This window comes from Dendrobates tinctorius, unplaced genomic scaffold (assembly GCF_039654945.1).
Source record: "Dendrobates tinctorius isolate UK_male_01 unplaced genomic scaffold, ASM3965494v1 ptg000098l, whole genome shotgun sequence".
In the NCBI taxonomy this organism is placed as follows: domain Eukaryota; kingdom Metazoa; phylum Chordata; class Amphibia; order Anura; family Dendrobatidae; genus Dendrobates; species Dendrobates tinctorius.
The window spans coordinates 33,958,990-33,973,654 of NW_027361766.1; the positions used below are offsets into that span (position 1 = coordinate 33,958,990).

General features: G+C 42.8%; 1 long non-coding RNA gene across 1 annotated transcript in view; it reads right to left on the reverse strand.

Annotated features, from left to right (window-relative positions):
• The window catches only part of LOC141099200 (uncharacterized), a 41,050-nt gene extending 34,332 nt beyond the window's left edge, over positions 1–6,718 (reverse strand). The window contains exon 1 of the long non-coding RNA XR_012234451.1: positions 6,463–6,718. This is a non-coding gene — a long non-coding RNA (uncharacterized lncRNA). The remainder of the gene's footprint in view (positions 1–6,462) is intronic.
• Positions 6,719–14,665: the final 7,947 nt, after the last annotated feature.

The following is a 14,665-nucleotide window of genomic DNA, read 5'->3' on the forward strand; positions in this document are numbered from 1 at the left end:
ATGTGACCTCCATAGCCTCTTAAGTTCATTGCGCCTGAAGGTTCTCAGTTTTGAAACCTTGAACTTTCTGGGGGTTTTTTCATCACAGTTGTTAATTTTGCTAGTTTTATGAGTGAATAATGCAAAGATTTTAGATATTTCATAGAGATAAGAAGGATTATCAAGAAAATAAGAGGGGTTTCTCAGAAATGGCTTCTCAGGGGTCCAAACACATAATTAATGATGAGCAAACTTATTTAGAAAATGATCATCAATCTCAAATTCGGCACAAACTTATTACATTCGGATTTGGGTTCGGTTTCCCGAGCATTTTTACTCGAAGTCTGCAACATTTGGTCACAGTTCAGTAAATCATAGAGTTTCCACAAATGCTTTTGTTATGACTTTGGCTAAGATAGTGGGGCAGGATGATGAGCAGTGGGGACAGTGGGACATGTTTGATGAGGGTAGTGAGTGTGTCTAGGTGAGAGGAACTGCGGAATGTAATTTTTTTCTTTAATAACTTAATTTGTGTACATTCCTGCAGCCAATCAGAGAGTAGAAACCATCCACAACATCATGATACAAAGTCTTCTGTGATTGGCTGCCAAAGTCACATGACCCTATCCATATAAAAAGTGGACATCTTGTTTTGCTGGCACCATTTTCTCAGTGCAGAGAGGCTGCTACTGTTAGTACTGCTGCTGCTGAAAGTGAACTTGTCAGTTAACTAGATAGGATCCTTTTCTATGTGAAATTGATCTTCCAGTATCTAACTAGATTGTGATAAAACTGTGTTGCAGAATCAGGAGGCAACATTTGCTAATCCAAATTGTTTGTGATAAAACTGTGTGGCAGTGAGAATTCAGAAGACCAGATTTCCACTTAAAGATCATTAGGCCCATATTGTTGTTCAGCCAGGAGGCCCCATTTGCTGATCCAAATCACTTGTGATAAAACTGTGTTGCAGTAAGAGATCAGAAGGCAAGATTTCTACTTAAAATTTGTTAGGCCTAATGTTTGGGTTCAGCCAAGAGGTCCAATATGCTAATCCATATCATTTGTGATAAAACTATGTTGCAGTGAGAAATCAGAAAGCCACATTTCCACTTAAAAATCATTCTTCCTAATATTGGCGTTAAGACAGAAGGCCAAATGTGCTAATCCAAATAGTTTCTGATAAAAAATATGTTGCAATGAGATATCAAACAGTCAGATTTCCTCTTAAAATTTGTTGGGCCTAATATTGGGGTGCAGCCAGGAGACCCAATGTGCTAATCCAAATTTATGATAAAACAGTGAGAAATCATAAGGTCACATTTCCTCTTAAATTTTTTTAGGTATAACAGTGTTGTTCAGGCACACTATCTAAGAAAATAAATATTGATTGTTCATTTAGTGACAGGTCACTGCCAGGTGTGGGCCTAAGGTTGAAAACAGGAGGTTAAAAAAAAGAGGGGAATGGTACATACAACATGTGTGGGGAAAAAGCGAGGTCGTGGTGGAAGGTGGAATAGGATTGGTGTTCAACATGTACATGTTTAGGTGCTAATGTTAATGAAAGCTCAACTGAACAAACACTGTCTCATTCTATTCAAAGAACACTGACAACATCTGTTATTGGACAGACTACTTTATTTAGCAGCCACACAGTAGTTCACCTTGTAGATGAGGCTCAGAAACAGCATGTACTCCAGTGGATGTCAAGCACTTCAAGTGACCTTTTCTCCTCTTCCTCCGCATTAACATCGCACACAGTACAATCCTTAGAGGTGACACCCCAATCACCCTTGTTTCCACCGCATCACAACATCTCCAACTGTCCAACTGATTGTGGGGAAACACAGATGGGCCATTCTGTAGAGCTGTTCACACAGTCTATTCCATTGGCATCAGAGGTCTGTTCCAAAGATTCACAGAATCCAGAGTAGGAAAGCATCTGCACCAATGCCCAAAATATTTTCATGTTGGATCCAGGGTCGGCCGAAGTAGGATCCAAGCAGAATCCAGACCCTCATCCCCAGATGTTAACCATCGGGGGTCGAAGGTGATCCTAATGAGACTCAGATACCAGAGGCGCACACGGACTGTACTGTGGTGTCAGGGCAGGAAGAGGAGGATGGTGACTCTCAGGGTAAGGAATGTGAGAACTGAGAGGATGACGATGAGGTTGTAGATCTCACTTGGTGTGAACCCAGAGGTAAGCATCTGAGTAGCTCAGCAGAAAAATTGGAGGTGGAGAAAGTTGAGGAAGTTAATTTGCGGTTTCCTGCACAGACATGAAGTAATGCTAACACAGCAAGCACTGCATCCTCAGCCCCAACTCTAGCTATAACCAGCACCTGTCATGAGTGTGCAGTTCACAGAGATGGCAAGGGTTACCTAGCCTGGGTCTTTTTTGAGACCCCAAAGGTTGACCCAACACATGTTATTTGCCAAATTTGCTTAAAAAACTCGGTAAAGGCAAAAATTGCAATAATTTGCCAATTACATGCATGAACCTGCACATGCGTGATCAACATGCCTTAGTGTGGGAATCTTACTGTGCTAAAATGTCGACAAGTGGGCCTCACCAACCACCTGTTGTCCCTTCAATTATATCTGCTACTTCCTCCTCTGTCACCATGCTAAATATTCTCACACAGGTCTCCGGTTGCAGAAAATTCACTTGTTTCTCCACTACAGTCAGACTGAGTGAGAGTCCATCAGCTGTTATGGAAGAGGAGAGGCCTGCTGTTTTTGTATCACCTAGCACAACACCTCTTTCTCAATCCACCATAACATCTACTCCTACACTACAATCACAGTCCAGCAGTTTGTCCTGTTCACACTACTCCACCCTCTCTCAGGACAGCCGCCAGTCCTCGGTCCTGCAGTTGTGGTTATGTAAAAGAATGTTTCCTCTAACACATGCCAAAGATAAGAGCTTGAACTCCATCATCTCCAATCTGTTGGCCACGGATATGCTGGATTTTTTGCCTGGTGGATACAGACAGTTTCCGAAAGTTGATGGCCATCACAGTCCCCCAGTATCAGTTGCCCAGTCACCATTACTTCTCTAAGAAAGCTGTGACTGTGCTACAACAACATGTCACAGTCAAAATTACATTTTACCTGCAAAAGTCTGTCTGCCAGGGTGCATTTCACTACTGACACCAGGATGAGCAAACATGGGCAGGGGTGTTACATCTCGCTGACTGGGCACAGGGTTACTCTGGTGGTGACAGGTGGTCAAGGAACTGTTCCACAAGTCTTGGTCAAAGAAGTTGAAAAGAAAAGTCTTGAGTGAGGAAAAGAAGGGCTCAATTCTGGCTTTACTAGCAGAGGGATACAGTGAGCATAATATTGCCTCCATCCTTAAAATTTCTATGTTGGCAGTCCTTTACAAAAAGGTCAAGCAGCAGACAATGGGGACAACAAAGCTACAGACCAGCAGAGGGCAAAATGACTCTCCACTGACCGAGATGACCTTCATCTCATTCAAATGTCACTCAGCAACCGCAGGATGACATCAAGTGACCTACAAAAGGAATGGCAAATGGCAGCTGGGGTGAAGTGGACAGCAAGGACAGTTTGGAACAGGCTCCTAGAGGCAGGGCTCAAGTCATGTAAACCTAGAAAAAAACTTTTATCATTGAGAAGCAAAGGAGAGCCAAGCTGAAGTTTGCCAAAGACCATAAGGATTGGACCATAGAGGACTGGAGTAAGGTAATCTTCTCTGATGAGTCTAATTTTCAGCTTTGCCCAACACTTGGTCATCTAATAGTTAGATGGAGACCTGGAGAGGTGTGCAAGCCACAGTGTCTTGCACCCACTGTGAAAGTTGGCGGAGGATCAGTGATGATCTGGGGATGCTTCAGCAAGGCTGGAATTGGGCAGGTTACTCTTTGTGAAGGATGTATGAATCAAGCCCGCATACAAGGTTATCCTGGAAAAACAGTTGATTCCTTCTGCTCAGGCAATGTTCCCCAACTCTGAGGACTGGTTTTTCCAGCAGGACAAAGCGCCATGCCACACAGCTAGGTCAATCAATGTAGGGATGATGGACCACCACATCAAATCCCTGTCATGACCAGCCCAATCTCCGAGCCTGAACCCCATTGAAAACCTCTGGAATGTAATCAAGAGGAAGATGGATATGAACTTGCTTTCTTAGCATTATTTGAGGTCTGCAAGCACTGCATTTTTTTTGTTCTTTTGACCATTTCTCATTTTCTGAAAATAAATACAAAATTTAGTGCTTGGAAATTCGAAGACATGTTGTTAGTAGTTTATAGAATAAAAGAGCAATTTACATTTTACTCATAAATATACCTATAAAGAGAAAGTTCACACATCGGCTATTGCAATGGCTGCAATGGCTGCAATTCCACCTTCCACCAAGGTGCTTTTTCATCTGTGGGAATAGGTGATAGTCCGAGGGAGCCAAATCAGGGGAATAGGGTGGGTGCTGAAGCAGTTGGAAACCACAGTAGTGAATTGCAGCAGCCGATGTGCGAACTTTGCCAACTTCTCCATTTCCATATTTCAGCCTTGCGACCCAACTTTAAAATGCTGTAACGGAAAAAAAAAAATCAAAATAAATCCAGATTGCTCATGAGACCATTCAACTAACTAAATAACATATTGCATTGCAAAACAAGACCATGCAAAAAAGATTTCATGGGTGGGCCTGGAAGTTTTCAGGTGCCCCTCGTACTTTACGCCCACTGTAAGTTCCCCCATAACTGGTCTTGTAGCAAAAACAACTGTGGCCTTGTCTATCAATTGTCCTGACATTGGAGGCATTCTCTTTGATATATTAGTGTTCTCCTTGACATTGTGAAAATATCTCTTCATTGAAGACATATTTTACAAGTATTTCCCATGAATTGAGAAAGATCAAACCAGGAAGTGAAAGAAGCAGATTTATCTGATAAAGTGTTGCAAGGTTTCATATTTTCATGTCTAATATTAACTCAATACTCAATACTAGTCCTTCTAAACTCACCTCTCTCTATAACAAAAAAGGTGAGGAGTCTGGACACTTCCTTCAATAGTTAAACTGTAATTTTTATTAAATAACTCATTTAATAAAAATTACATTTTAACTATTGAAGGAAGTGTCCAGACTCCTCACCTTTTTTGTTATAGAGAAAGGTGAGTTTAGAAGGACTAGTATCTAACTAGTGACTAACAGTGTCAGTGTTACTGGTGGACCATTTGTACCCCACACATCATTTTACAGTATCCTAAGCAGAGTTTATTGAGTGGGCCTGCCTATTGTACTCTGTTTATACAGCCTAAACAGTTATAAAATCTCTACTGCCCCTGTCGTTCTCTAGACATGTTACAATCATTAGCGGAACAGAATTGGTGTTACGTGTTTGATCCAATGGAATAATTAAAAAAATGCTAGCAAAGATGAAAATAATTGCACTTGCACTTTAACTGATATGTAGACTTAGTAAAAGCGCTTGTTTGGAGAACAGAGACAGCATATTATAACACCTGTAATCTGGAAAACAAAATTCGAATAATTTGCTACTTGGAATTAAAGGCGTCATTGCTTTCATGTTCCAGGCTGACTGATTCCAGCCCAACCTGCTTGCACAAAACTAGTCTGAGCAAAGAAAATCCTAAACATAACATGAAGGATTTGGAAGTTTATATAGTCTAGCTTATTGTATTAGTACAGGAGTACAATCTCCCCAAGTGAAGCGTACATCCAACGCAATAACGCACTAATTTGATTCCTTCTGCAGTGTATGTGACATGTTTTTCTTTTTTTTTCATCTTCTCTTCCAGATTATATAGAAAATCTGTGCTCCTGCACAACAGGCTTCATTCTAGCTTATCTAATTTCCTGGTCATACAGTATGTGCTTTGTAGTTACAGCAATATTCAATCTCCCGTTTTCTTTTTTTTTTTTAATTAAGTTATGTGCTGCTAGAAAGTCGATGCACTGAACCAGCGGTCTGTTAACTATTTGTCCCCCAAAAGAACAAAATAATATTTTTCTTATAATTTTCAGAAACATTAAAGGATTATTTATGTGAATGCTACATAGAATAGACACAGCATTGGATTTTGAATGTATCAGGGCACTTTCACAGCTTTATTTTAATGACAGTTTAGGTAATAGTAGTAAACCGCATCATTTTATACTATAGCAATGAATGTATCACATTCCACAGAACCTTATAGCAAAATAGATAACAAATGACTGACTGTCACTTTCACATAGAAATCAGGTGTGTACAAGGTGCAAACTAAGAGTAGCCATCTCCATATGTAACCAACAAACAAAATAGCGATATAACATGAGAACATGAAATATATGAAATTTGAATTGCATTACTGCTCTAGAAAATAAGAAAAATTGAGAATACTTCGTTCATACAAGCATATACATCAGACAAGTCCTATCGGACCAATGTTAGTTATTCTATGGGGCAGTGCTGAGCAGCATTTTTTCTCATGCGCAAATTGAATGGCACTCACCTGTTCATGTCTATGGGAGGGTGTAAACATTGGACTGCACTCGGATGACATCCACGTGGAGTCTAATTTACATGAAATCAAACAATGGAGAAGATTGAAAAATATTGTTCTCCATCTTCTCCCTAGCTGTGCTACTGTTAGGCGTCAAGATACTCCCACTGCACGGGATAGATTCCAAGCACTATCTGCCTCTGCGGTCTCCCATTCAGATCCGGCTGCTCAGATTGCTGCTCAGCACAGATGTCTGTTCCCTTGCTCAGACTTGTGCTACATGCTTGGCTGCTGCTGGCTTTTCAGCTAAGTCTATGGGAGCCAGTGATATACAGGTACAGTCCTGCGCTCTGTAGCCTAAGTCCAGAGATCACCTTACTGAGCATGTCTGTGATGTGGCGTCTTCTCATATGTGGTCGGACATCACCTCAGGTGTTGTGGCAGCTCCGGATTGGCCCACGGGCGATGTCACGGCCCGCTGGGCGTGAGTGTTTTTGGATGAGCCTAGTGTATAAAAGGCTCTCAGAGGCATACACTGTTGCGCTAGTATCACGTATGCTATGGTGTGTGAGTGTTGATACTCTACCATTCTGTCTGCAGGTTGTGTGAGTATGTATAAGCTCTGGGACTGTACTCATAGGCAGGCAGTTAGCGTCACTGGGGGCAGTTAGTCTCGTGGCTTAGCACCAGTTTCCTTCATGTGTGCGGTTAGCACAGTTGAGTTACTGGGCAAATCCAACTCCTAGCCTAGAGGGTATTATATCTAGCATCATATAAGTTCCACGTTCTTTTTCCCTGTGACTTTTTACAGGGTATTTCTCTCAGTTTACTTTTGTTCAGTACCACTCTGTGAAGTAACAGAGCTTGGCACTCTGTTCCATTCACACTGTGTGGTGTTAACACAGTGAGTTCAAGCAATTGCTCAATGTTTAGTTTCCATCATTGTTCACTAGCAGCAATTAAACATCTCTGCACCGTGGACCCCGGGTTGCGATTGCACTTTATAATTTATTTTAATTTAGTGCAATCCGCCAACCCTAACAGTATGCTAGTGCCAGGGTCTGGCTAGAAATGGCGGACGAGCAGCGACACCAACTTTACATCCAACAGCTGGAGAGCAGGTTGTCCTCTCTTGAGCTGGTGGCTATTGCTGTCAATTTTTCTGCCGTGGCAGCTCAGGCAGCTAGCAAAGCAGTCTCTATGGTTTCTGCTGTGGCGTCTGTTCCACATGTACCACGTTTTTCGCTACCTGACAAATTTTACGGGGATAGTAAGACCTGGAGAGGTTTCAGTGCTCTATTCACCTGGAGTTACTGGCTGAACAATTCTCAATTGAGCGTACCAAGGTGAGATTTGTGATTTCGCTCTTGTCAGGCAGAGCGTTGGAGTCGGCTATGCCGTTGTGGAAGCGGCATGACCCACTAATCCATAATGCCTCTCATTTTTGGGTGCTCTGAAAGAGGTCTTTTTGGGGCCACAAGTAACCCATGATACCGCTTTCCAATTCTTGGCATTAACTCAGGGTTTTGCGATGGTTAGTCAATTTGCCATCCAATTTCGTACTCTGGCTACTGAGATAGAGTGGCCTGATAATGTCCTGATACCTATGTTTTGGAGGGGTTTGGCAGATCATGTCGGAGATGCTTTGGCCACTAGGGAGATTCCCACCACTCTGGAGGAGATTAAATCCTTGTCCACTCACATAGATCTTCAGCACGCTGAGTTGGGATTGGAGTGAGCTCAGAGTAGATCTGGGATTCGGTTGGCTCCGAACTTCGCCAATCCCATGAATCCACCCACTCAGGCAGAAGAACCTGTAGAGCCCATGGATGTTTCTCGAGCGGAATCTACCACCTGCTCTATACTTTGTTTTGTCTGCAGGCAGACCGGCCATATTGCCAATAATTGTCCCGAGCGTCAGAAGGAGTCACAGCGTCTAGTGGCTTTAGGGAGAGGCTCACTAGTTCCAGTAGATGTGGCTTCCAAATTGGCCTTTGGGGTCTCTTTAACGGTCGGGTCGATTACTCTCAATGCTGAGGCTTGCATGGACTCCACAGCTGAGGGCAATTTCATGTCTGTTACCTTTGCCCAAAGGCATGCAATTCCATTAGTGAAGCTTCCGAAGCCGATGTCCATTCGGGTAGCTAATAGGTCCGTTTGTACCAACCCCGATATCCAGTCAGACTATACCTCTTACTCTCACTATGTCTCCAAAACATCAGGAGATAGTCTCTTTTCTTGTTATCCCTGAGGGTTTGGATGCGGTACTTCTGGGGTTGCCTTAGCTGTGCCTCCATTCTCCCCGGCTTGATTGCGTGATGGGGAGCATACATAAATGGGGCAGTTTCTGTGAGAGTCTGTGTCTTAAGGCCCAGGTGACCCTGGGCGAGATCTATGTACCACCTAATCTTCAGCCGGTGGGTCACTCTGGGGCACATATCTGCAAATGGGGTGGTCTCTCCTGTACTAAAAGAACCCCTGTGCAGTTGGAGGAAAGGAGAGCTTCAACCGATGAGCAAGAGCACATCCGTGCCTCCCAGTTTGTGGTGACTTTCAAGCATGGCAAACATCGTCAAGGGGATCTTAAGGGGGGTATTGTAAGGTGTAGGGATCCTCCCACTGCACGGGATAAATCCCAAGCTTTACCTGCTTCTGTGGTCTCCCATTCGGGTACAGCCGATCAGATTGCTGCTCAGCACAGATGTTGATTCCAGCGCCTTGCTCAAACTTGTGCTACATGCTTGGTTGCTGCAGGCTCTTCAGCGAAGTCTATGGGAGCCAGTGATATGCAGGTGCAGTCCTGCGCTCTGTAGCCTAAGTCCAGAGATCACCTTACTTAGCATGTTCATGATGTGGCGTCTTCTCATTGGTGGTCAGACGTCACCTCCTCAGGTGATGTGGCAGCTCCAGATTGGCCCGCGGGCGATGTCACTGCTGGCTGGGCGTGAGTTTTTGGGGAGGAGCCTAGTGTACGAAAGGCTCTCAGAAGCACACGCCGGTATGCTAGTATCACGTACAGTATGTTATGGTGTGTGAGTGTGGATACTCTATCATTCTTTCTGCAGGTTGTGTGAGTCTGTCTTAGCTCTGGGACTGTACTTGTTGGCAGGCAGTTAGCGTCAGTGGGGGCAATTAGTCTCGTGGTTTAGCATCAGTTTCCTTCATGTGTGCGGTTAGCACAGTTGAGTTTCTGGACAAGTCCAACCCCTAGCCTAAAGGGTATTATATCTAGCGTCATATAAGTTCTGCATGCTTTTTCCCTGTGAAATTTAACAGGGTATTGCTCTTAGTATACTTTTGTTCAGTACCATTATGTGAAGTAGCGAACCTTGGCACTCTGTATTCCATTCACACTGTGTAGCGTTAGCACAGTGTGCTCAAGCAATCACTCGCTATTTAGTTTCCATCATTGTTCACTAGCAACAGTTAAACATCTCTGCACGGTGGACCTCGGGTTGAGTTTGCACTTTTTTATTTTATTTTAATTTAGTGCAATCCACCAACAATATCAGCTACCATTCTCTCATCCAATTGTATCACACTAAGATGAAACTCTAATCAAACTCAGAGTGTCATTAACATAATTTATTCGGTTCTCTCTCATGAGAGAAATAACGCTTGTGTGAACAAGGCCTTAATCTGAAAATCTGTGGCATTTCAGAGAAGACGTACATTAAAAGCATGTAAATACAGGTAGACACGGTATCTGCCACACTAGCCTAGCAGGGCATGGAGAAGCTCTTGGTGACTGCCCTCTAATGCTAGAATAGGGACCCGTTCAATGAGATCACATTGACATTGGTGAATGCGCTCACATCTTTTGGCCAAATTTTGTGCTAAGTATCTCATATGTTTTTTCTAAATTACAAAAGCCATTATGCTATTCGTACTTCATATATTTCATATTTGATATGCCTTAACCCCTTTCTGTCATGTGACTTACTATCCCGTCCATGTGCCTTGGGACTTAATTCCTAGGGATGGGATAGTACGTCACAGCGATCAGCGGCGCCCACGTGGTGAGAACCGCTGATCACGGCCGGGTGTCAGCTTATTATCACAGCTGACACCCGGCAAAATGTGTCAGGGGCGGTCACTGACCACCCCGACACGTTAACCCCTTGCACACCGCGATCAAACACGATCGCGGTGTACCTGGGGTTAAAGGGAAGCATCGGCAGGGAGGGGGCTCCCTCCGTGCTTACCTGAGCCCCCCACAGCAGCGTAATGTGCAGCGCTGCTGCGGGGGCTCCATCCCTGCAGGTCCCCAAATCCAAGATGGCGACGGGGACCTTTGGGGGCCTGCAGGGAGCTGGCTTCCTCATGCCTGCAAAGCGCAGGCAAGGAGGAAGCCTTGTGCAGTGCCTGTGACAGATCGCTGATCTGTCACAGTGATGTCCCACCTGGGACAATGTAATAAAGTTAAAAAAAAAGTGTAAAAATAATTTTAAAAAAGTCGCTAAATAAATTTAAAAAAAAAATATTCCCTAATAAATTCATTTTTTAGAAATAAAAAAAACAATAAAAGTACACATATTTGGTATCGCTGCGTCCGTTACGACCCGCCCTATAAAAATCTCCCATTAGTTAACCCCTTTAGTGAACCTCTTAAAAAATAAAAATAAAAAACGAAGCAAAAAATAATGATTTATTATCATACCACCGAACAAAAAGTGCAATAACGCGCTATCAAAAAGACGCATATAAATATGCATGGAACCACTGAAAACGTCATCTTGTCCCGCAAAAAACGAGCTGCAATACAGCATCATCAGTGAAAAAATAAAAAAGTTATAGCTCGCAGAATAAAGCGATGCAAAAATAATTATTTTTTTATATAAAATTGTTTTCATTGCATAAAAGCGCCAAAACATAAAAAAACGACCTAAATGAGGTATCACTGTAACCGTACTGACCCGAAGAATAATACCGATTTATCAATTTTACTGCACGCGGAACGGTGTAAACGCACCTCCCAAAAGAAATTCATGAAACGCTGGTTTTTGTTCATTCTGCGTCCCAAAAATCAGAATAAAAAGCGATCATGATACCAATAAAAGTGACAACTCGTCCCGCAAAAAATAAGACCTCACGTGACTCAGTGGGTCAAAATATGGAAAAATTATAGCTCTCAATATGTGGTGATGCAAAAACTATTTTTACAATAAAAAGCGTCTTTTATCGTGTGACAGCTGCCAAATGTAAAAACCGACATAAATAGTAAATTAAACCCCCCGTTATCACCCCCTTAGTTAGGGAAAAATAATAAAATTAAAAATATGTCTTTATTTCCATTTTCCCGTTAGGGTTAGGGTTAGGGTTAGGGCTAGGGTTAGGGCTAGGGCTAGGGTTAGGGCTGAGATTAGGGTTAGGGGTGTATTGGGGTTAGGGTTGGAGTTAGAATTGGGGGGTTTCCACTGTTTGGGCACATCAGTTGCTCTCCAAATGCAACATGGCGTCTGATCTCAATTCCAGCCAATTCTGCGTTGAAAAAGTCAAATGATGCTCCTTCCCTTCCAAGCTCTGCCATGCGCCCAAACAGTGTTTCACCCCCACATATAGGGTATCAGCGTACTCAGGACAAATTGCAAAACAACTTTTGGGGTCCAATTTCTCCTGTTACCCTTAGGAAAATAAAAAATTGGGGGCAAAAATATCATTTTCGTGGAAAAAAATGATTTTTCTATTTTCATGCCCGGGCGTTATAAACTTCTGTGAAGCACTGGGGGGTTCGAAGTGCTCACCACACATTGAGATAAGTTCCTTGGGGGCTCTAGTTTCCAAAATGGTGTAATTTGTGGGGGTTTTCACTGTTTTGGTACATCAGGAGCTTTCCAAACGCAACATGGTGCATGGTGCAATTCCAGCCAAAATCGTCAAATGGTGCTGCTTCCCTTCCGAGCTCTGCCATGCACCCAAATAGTGGTTTACCCCCACATGTGGGGTATCAACGTACTCGGGACAAAATTGCACAATAACTTTTAGGGTCCTGTTACCCTTGGGAAAATAAAAATTGGGGGTGAAATTATCACTTTTGTGGAAAAATATGATTTTTTAATTGTACCGCTGTACGATATAAACTTCTGTGAATCCCTTGTTGGTTCAAAGTTCTCACCACATATCTAGATAAGTTCCTTGGGGGGTCTAGTTTCCAAAATGGGGTCACTCGTGGGGGATTTCCACTGTTTAGGTACATCAGGGGCTCTCCAAATGTGACATGGCGTCCGATCTGAATTCTAGCCAATTTTGCATTGAAAAAGTCAAACGGCGCTCCTTCCCTTCTGAGCTCTGCCATGCGCCGAAACAGTGGTTCCCCCCCACATGTCAGGTATCAGCGTACTCAGGACAAACTGCACAATAACTTTTGCAGTCCAACTTCTCCTGTTACCCTTGGTAAAATAAAAAAATTGAACCTGAATATTTTTTTTTTTGAAAAAAAGTTAAATGTTCATTTTTTTTTAAATATTCAAAAAATTCCTGTGAAGCACCTGAAGGGTTAATAAACTTCTTGAATGTGGTATTGAGCACCTTAAGGGGTGCAGTTTTTGGAATGGTGTAACTTTTGGGTATTTTCTATCATATAGACCCCTCAAAGTGGCTTCAAATGTGATGTGGTCCGTAAAAATAAAATGGTGTTGCAAAAATGAGAAATCGCTGGTCAACTTTTAACCCTTATAACTTCCTAAGAAAAAAAAATTTGGGTTCCGAAATTGTGCTGATGTAAAGTAAACATGTGGTGAAATGTTTCTTATTAAGTTTTTTGTGTGCTGTATCTCTGTGATTTAAGGGCATAAAAATTCAAAGTTGGAAAATTGCTAAATTTTCGCCAAATTTCCATTTTTTTCACAACTAAAAGCAAGTTATATGAATGAAATTTTACCACTACCATGAAGTACAATATGTCACGAGAAAATAGTGTCAGAATCTCCAGGATCCATGGAAGCGTTCCAGAGTTATTACCTCATAAAGGGATAGTGGTCAGAATTGTAAAAATTGGCCCGGTCATGAACGTGCAAACCACCCTTGGGGGTTAAGGGGTTAATGCAATTGGGTGCAACCATTTCCTTATTTTGATATGTAAGCTGTTTTTTGGTATGCACCTATTCAGACTAGTTCTAGATGTGCCGTCAGTTTTTTGTCATTTGCCCTCTAATGCTAGTCACCCCTGAGCCACATGATCCCCAGCTGACTTTTAAATAAGTTTGCTCTGAAATGCATCAGCAGTTCAGAGCAAAACATAACTCACTGAAATGACAGTGTGTGACTCTGATTCATGCTGCCAAAGCTGTTAATGTAATGCATATAAAGGTGTTAAGTTTCTGTGAATCAGCACAATTAGATTAATACCTAATTTATATAATTTTATCTATTTTTAGCACTTTTTTACAACGTTGTAAAATGATACACTTTTAGTGTTGCCATATTGCTGTCTATTTGTATTTTGTATCCCTTTTTACTACATTTTTTGATACAAGGGAAAAAAATGCAATTCTGGCATGATTTATTTTTTACATATTTCACTGTCTGGGTTAAATAATGTTACATTTTTATGTTAAAAGTCAGCATTAATACATAATAGACCAAGTTAGGTAGGGAGGAGGGCCCCTTCAGAGTGTCCGGGCCGGAACCAAGGGGACCGCCATCTAGGCTCCTAAGGCCGGAGTCACACTGGCGAGGAATACGGGAGAGTGAGAGGCGCAAAAAGCACGCATTAGACACGGACAAATGATTTTCTCTGGGGTCACTCGCACCAGGCGTATATTTCTCCTCAGTATCCTACGCTCCGTGCCACTCGCAGCATGCTGCGATTGTCAGCGTACTACGCCCGTAGTACGCCAATGCAAGTCTATGGGTGCGCAAAAAATACGGATTACACACGGAATACACGTGTGACCTGCGAGCAATACGCAGGTCTTTTGGCTGGTGAACAGGAAATGGGCCAATCCATCATCAGGAAGCCTTGACATGCAAATGAGCTCAAAAACCGCTCCAGACATCCAGGAAGTCAGCCTCCACGGAGTACAGCAGCAGCATGGCGTCCACATACATTAATGTAGAGCTCCTCATTGTGCTGGGGCAGGAGCGTCCAGAAATATGGGACCCACGCGACGCAAACTATGCGAACCGCACAAGAAAGGAGGCGTCATGGAGGCGCATCTGTCGCCAGATGTACCATGACTTTGGTGACAGACCACGTGATGAGCAGCATAAA